This window comes from Rhagoletis zephyria, unplaced genomic scaffold (assembly GCF_001687245.7).
Source record: "Rhagoletis zephyria isolate East Lansing unplaced genomic scaffold, Rhagoletis_zephyria_1.1 Rzeph_scaffold_16424, whole genome shotgun sequence".
NCBI classification, from domain to species: Eukaryota; Metazoa; Arthropoda; class Insecta; order Diptera; family Tephritidae; genus Rhagoletis; species Rhagoletis zephyria.
Window position 1 is genome coordinate 3,990 of NW_016173488.1, and position 6,106 is coordinate 10,095.

At 34.1% G+C, this 6,106-nt stretch overlaps 1 protein-coding gene across 1 annotated transcript in view; it reads right to left on the reverse strand.

Annotated features, from left to right (window-relative positions):
• LOC108379458 (uncharacterized) overlaps positions 1-926 on the reverse strand; it is a 3,539-nt gene extending 2,613 nt beyond the window's left edge. The window contains exon 1 of the mRNA XM_017635812.1: positions 854-926. The gene's annotated coding sequence lies outside the window, so the exon portion shown is untranslated. The remainder of the gene's footprint in view (positions 1-853) is intronic.
• Positions 927-6,106: the final 5,180 nt, after the last annotated feature.

The following is a 6,106-nucleotide window of genomic DNA, read 5'->3' on the forward strand; positions in this document are numbered from 1 at the left end:
GAAACATGCATAATAAGCCCTATCCGCCAAAAAGACGTAATACATTTTTGGGAAGTTTGGTATACGTTAGAGTGAATATACTCTCCTTGTAACCGCCTAACCTAACCGCTGTAACCGCCTAAGCTATTTTGGCAGAGTTCAGAAAAGCGCGCTAGTCGTTTCTCTTCTGTGCCAACTGATGCCAATTGGAGATGCCAAGTGAAGGCAAGTCCTTCTCCACTTGGTCTTTCCAACGCAGTAAGGCCCTCCGCCTTCCTCTACTGCCACCAGCGTGTTCCGAGTTGAATACTTTCAGAGCTGACTTATGCGAGTGCGATTTTCGCGCGCCGAGCGAGGACCTTACTTCTAAATTGCCTACTCATTCTAAAGTAGCACTTGTTGAGAAGAGTGATTCTGCGTTGGCTTCCCATGCCGACATTATTACCGTAGTTATTGATGGTTCCCAAGTAAATGAAATTCTCTACTTTCTCCAAATTATAACTGGAACGGGGATTGGCCGCTACAACAACAACGCGCGAATGCACCGACTGTTCTTTTGATGACATGAGATACTTCGTCTTGTCCTCGTTTATCACCAACCCAATCGCTTTGCTTCCTTGCACGCTCATAGTATATTCTCCTTAGCAAACTTATGTTGTATGAGGAAATCATAAAAAAGATAAAATTTGAATTACTTCTCCATATTATTAAACGTGAATATATATTCCGTGAAAGAAAGATAAATTCATACACATGCTTCCTACCCACAAAACAATGAAAAGGTTAAAAACTTCTGGCAAAGTATAAACTCTGGATTTCTTTCGCGAACTTTTACTGCACGTAAATTGCAATTCAATGCACAATTAATCCACACGATCAAAAGTTTCAAATTTTGGCTGCAACTTTTAAATACGATTATAGAGAATTCGTTTCGATTTACATTAAAGATCGAGTTTCATCGATTTTACCGCCACGTTCGATTAAAGTAGCAACGTAAATAAACCGATATGCATAATAATGTTATGATTCCATCACAACGAAATGCGTTGATTTATGACGTAATGATAATTTTGGTTCCAATCCTGTTTGGGCATGCGGTCAATGTTTTTATTAGGAAAGACCAAAATATGCAAATTCATATTATGACACAAAATGCATATTTTGGCGAAAAAGCTTAAAAATGATTATTTTGGTAATAAGTTAATTAATTTTCCCATAATTTCGGGAAATGTTTAGCTATTTGTACAACGATTTATAGGTGGGGGGCGGAGGGGGAGCGGTGTGGGCCCCTAAACGAAAGAGGATTGACGCCGCTTTATGAAAAGACACCCCTCCCCGCCCAACCCCTCTCACAGACCTCTGGGGAGCTGTTTGAAAATAGGGGAATTTTAGATTTTTTGCAAGGAAAAAACAAAGTTAAACTTGCGTCCGAAGAAGGGGGGCTGAACACCTTTTGCAGAGAACACCTTTCTGCGTAGGCGGCCTTCGGCCGCGCTTAGGCATTATAACCCTTACTACGTAGAATTCTCCTTTCTGTGTGACATAACTGGGGCTACCGCCCCAGTGATGTAACCTTGGGAAAGGATGAGTTAACTAGAATTCCCTTTCTGTGTGGTAAACCTGGGGCTGCCGCCCCAGTGATGTCTATTTTGGTTACTGGGTGTTTTATAAAAATATCTTGTATATAAAAATGTATATACAAATTTATAACAAAAATTGCAACAAATACCATATTTCCAACCGACATTATTGTTAAATTAGTGCACAGATTTAGTCCATTAAAGTTTTAGTTATCTACAAGTGTGTGTAAAAGTTTTTTGATTCGATTCACGCGTTTGGGCACAGCAACCCAAAATCGTTGTACAAATTCATAAACAGTACCCATAATTTCGTCTGACAATACCTTTCCGGAGATAGCCAGGGTTGCTGACGAGGTTTGTTTAATTGACAAAAAGAAAAAGCTGAGAAACAACGGAAGGTGCCGTTATTTTCTAGTAAACAATTTTAATATACTCGTAAAAATATTTCGACTGTTGTTTGCCAATAGTGAAGTTGCGCGCTAAACCGGTTTTAGTGGTTGAAAAATTCAATCAAAATTTTTCGTTTTTGCGAATTAATCAGCGAGTTTATTTTGCATCTACTGTAACTGCTCAATATTAGCAACAAAAATATTTTTTTCACCTGGAGAATTGTCATCTTTTAAATTCTGTCTAACAAAAGTTGTGTTTTCGTATTCTCCAGCAAAAAATATCCAGTAACTTGTCAGTAACCAAATTTCGGAGATTAAGCCAATATTTACTCCCAATGAGTGAAATATGCAAGAAAGTACGAAAACGCAAAACAAACAAGAAGTTGCTAGTTTTATGAACAGCTGATTCATTTGTTATTTTCCGATGCAATTTTCTTAGAAAACTAGTATTTTCCATCTTATATATTTAAATATGTTTATTTTGTCAATTGCAACTCTAAAAGCACCACAAACAATTATTTTGGTAATGTGAATTACATTAAGCATCATGCCATCAGCTGTTTTTCTTACTAGCAAATAGTTGCTAGTAAAAATTTATCCAGTAAAACTTGCAACTTCAGCTGTCATTTTTGCTCTCTCAATTTCCCCACTTTTGCTAGTTTCTTGCAAGTTTTTGCCGACGAAAACGACATCCAGTAAAAAACCAGTAAAATTAGTACTGGATTTACTGGATAGTGCGTAACCGAACAAGGCTAAAGTCTTGTGACGTAGAGCGTTAATTTTCAATCAATTCAAAAAATCGGCAAAATTTTCGTTATATGTACATATGTATACATTTGTGGGGCATATATCAAGCATATCTTATATATTTTGGAGTCATTTTAATGATCATATAATTAAGTTTTTTGTTCATATTTTTGTCTTCCCTAGTTATTATAGATACAAAAAATAATAATAATAATAACAAATTTCATAGACTCAACATTTCCAAAATACTAGGAAACTATTTAAATTTAAAATAAGAATAAAGCGAAGCGCACACTTTTTTTTATTAAACGTCAGTTAATTGAACAATTGACTTGTATAATAAGCTAATAACTGCTCCACAGGACAGAGACGGGTCAAAAGTTGGAATAAGCACAAAGTTTGTTGAGTTTATTTTTGGTTCATTTCATATTTATCTCCAGTGTGCTTACTTTTGTGTGTGCTAATTATGGTTGCCGTATCACATTTTTCGTTTGTACCATAATTTTCTTTCAAATATACCAAAATTGAAAAAGTGCAGCAATCTGAGAATTTTTTGGCCGAATTTGTCAGTTTTGGTAGGTTGATTGTTGAAATGAAAATTTTATAATTTTAAAGGTACATTGGTAGCTATCAGCCAGGTTCAGCAATTCACTTCCGAACGAATTTCAACCCCTGTCAATTTGAATTCAAAGCGATTTTATTGAAATTCAATCGAAAGTGAATTACAGAACCTGCTTGAATATATACACTTTTTTTTTGGATCAAGGATGGGTGTTTGGCGGAGATTCTCTTATTTTTGAATGCCTCATGATGTGATATCATAAATAATAATTTAAAAAAAACCTATTGATTCCAATATAATTAATTTATTTGTTAAGGTTTTCCTTAGCCAAAGGTATTCAATTATAAAAATGCCAGATCGGGGGAGATGTACCAATAAATTGACAAATAAACCACATGTGGCAACTGTGGAAGTGATCAGGTGTTTCGAAGGTTACAAGCTTTTGCAAATTTTGCGTTCTCGTACTTCTGTGGATATTTTGTCTCTTTGAGAGCGAATGCTGTTAAATTGTCAGCTCAATACGAGTACACACCTATTAAATTCTCAGAATTCTTGCTACGGGATAATCTTGTGTGGAAAATACGAGTAGATACCAATTAATTGTGTGCGCTGGCGCCTTAAAATAGGTAGCATTGTTGTAAATTTTTGTTCTACGGATTCACAACGTCAGAACAGCGCTAATGTGCGCTTCGCTTAAAGAGCTTTGCGGACTTTCAATATTTTTTATCATGTAGTCCGTTTGATAACCTAAAATTAATTATCACAAATGATCAGGATGATCAGTTGCTAATTCTTGCTGGAAAAATTTTACTAGCAGCAATTTTCCAGCAACAAAACCAGCTGATCAAAGTCTTTTGTCTGCAATTTATGAAAATGATAAATTTAATGAATTTATGATGATTTTTAAGGTTGAGATAACTTATTACAACTCCAAATGTTTGAAAGGAAGGCTGCAAGAACTTTTTTTTATTTTGTACGAATAATTTACAGATAATGCATTCTCAAATTCTTTTAAAATTTCCAATGTTAATTTAAATATTTTCAATTTGTTTCGAAAGGTTTGAAGCGCCGAACTCAGAACGCATACGCTTTCGATGTTCGCTCTATGTATTGAGTGCAAGATGTACTGACGAAAATTCTACATGTTCAATTTTTATTGACGGTATGATCCATGATCCAGATTTCAAAATTTCTAGAAACGTTGCGATATTGATCACGATCCATCAATATTACATGCTACATGGTCAATAAATGTCGCGTTACTTGGATCACGTCAATAAATATTGGTCGTGAGACAGGGCCCATAAATATGTTCATACATATGTATACGCATATACACATATTGCCAAAATAATAGAAACACGATATTGTGTACACTTTTAACTATTTAATATTTATTATATTTTATATGTTTATTATATTTTTTATAATTTTTAAGCAAAAAAAAAACAACCGACTTCAATACTCATATAAAAATTTAAGATTATCGTTTATTTCTTCATGATCCAATGATCGGAATTTTTACGGGACCACCTGTGAGGTTACACCTTTCCTTAAAAAAAAAGAGAGATATCGATTAACGTGGTCCAAAGTTATGCGTCAACATACATAAAATAAAATAATAATAAAAAAATTTTCCGACGAATTTATAACCTTCTCCTTTTTGTGAAGTCGGTTAAAAAGTAAGGTTCAATATCTAACAAAAACCATGTAAGTCCAAATTTTAAACTTTAGGAAAATGCATCGTTTCATCAAATTTTCAAACTTTTTAATTTTTTTAGTATGCCGTTTAATATCCAATAACATTTTAAAACAATAAAGTCCAAGTTTAAAGTTGCTAAAAAATCGCGTTGATTTTTCGCTTTTCTTTTGCGTACGCGGGATGTGCATTTTGTTCCATAAGAAATTCATGTTTCGAGAATACTTTATACGGAAAAAAATGCACAAACCAACTAAGAAAATATTATCAAAAATCAACGGTTTACTTAAACTTGAACTTTTAATGGGCTATAAAACAGCGTACCTTAAATTTTTATGAAAATTCTGAATAAAAAGTTTGAAATTTTGGTGAAAATTTTTTGAATATTTATACAAAGTTTGAAATGTGATCTTATTCGCAGTTAGTGATATAGAAAGCTAGACTTTTTTAAAAAAAATATTGAGCATTAAATTACCAAAAGAAATATAGCCAAAACTGGCCAAAATAAAGCATTTCTATTATTTCTACTAGCAGTGTACATATAAAAAATTAAAAGTCCAATATCTTACTTATTTATAGGGCGATTTGGCTACTTTTTATAATATATACTGGCTATGTAAACAGAAACATTTTTGCCAAAAAATGGTCAAGTTAGGTGGCGCCAGGGTCGAGATTTTTTGAAAAACCGTATTTATGCTCCGATTTGATTCACATTTGGCTTGTTTAGTTGAAACGTAATAAAGACATACCTTTTTTTTTTTTTTGGGTTTTGGGTTTGGTTGGCACTTTTCCCAGACGCCAGGTTATTCCTCTGCCTTTATAGTTATGATGCGACGAGCTACACTAACATGTAGCTGATTAAAACGAATATGCTGATTAGCATAATATCTTCATGTGAGGCTAGTCCTTTGTTTAGCTGGAAATGTTTCCTGTAATCGGTAGCAGCTTGTCGTATGATAACGTGTATTGGTATGCTGATCCAAATATGTGCAAGAGTGTAGTAGATGATAATAGCTGGTGAATGGTGATCATCAAATGAAGAGACGAGCGTTTGTGGATGTGCGTGACAGTTAGATGAGGTCGACTTGAGTTGCCAATTGTGCTTAAGACGAAGGCACAGTGTGTGTAGATGATGTAATAGTAAGGATGA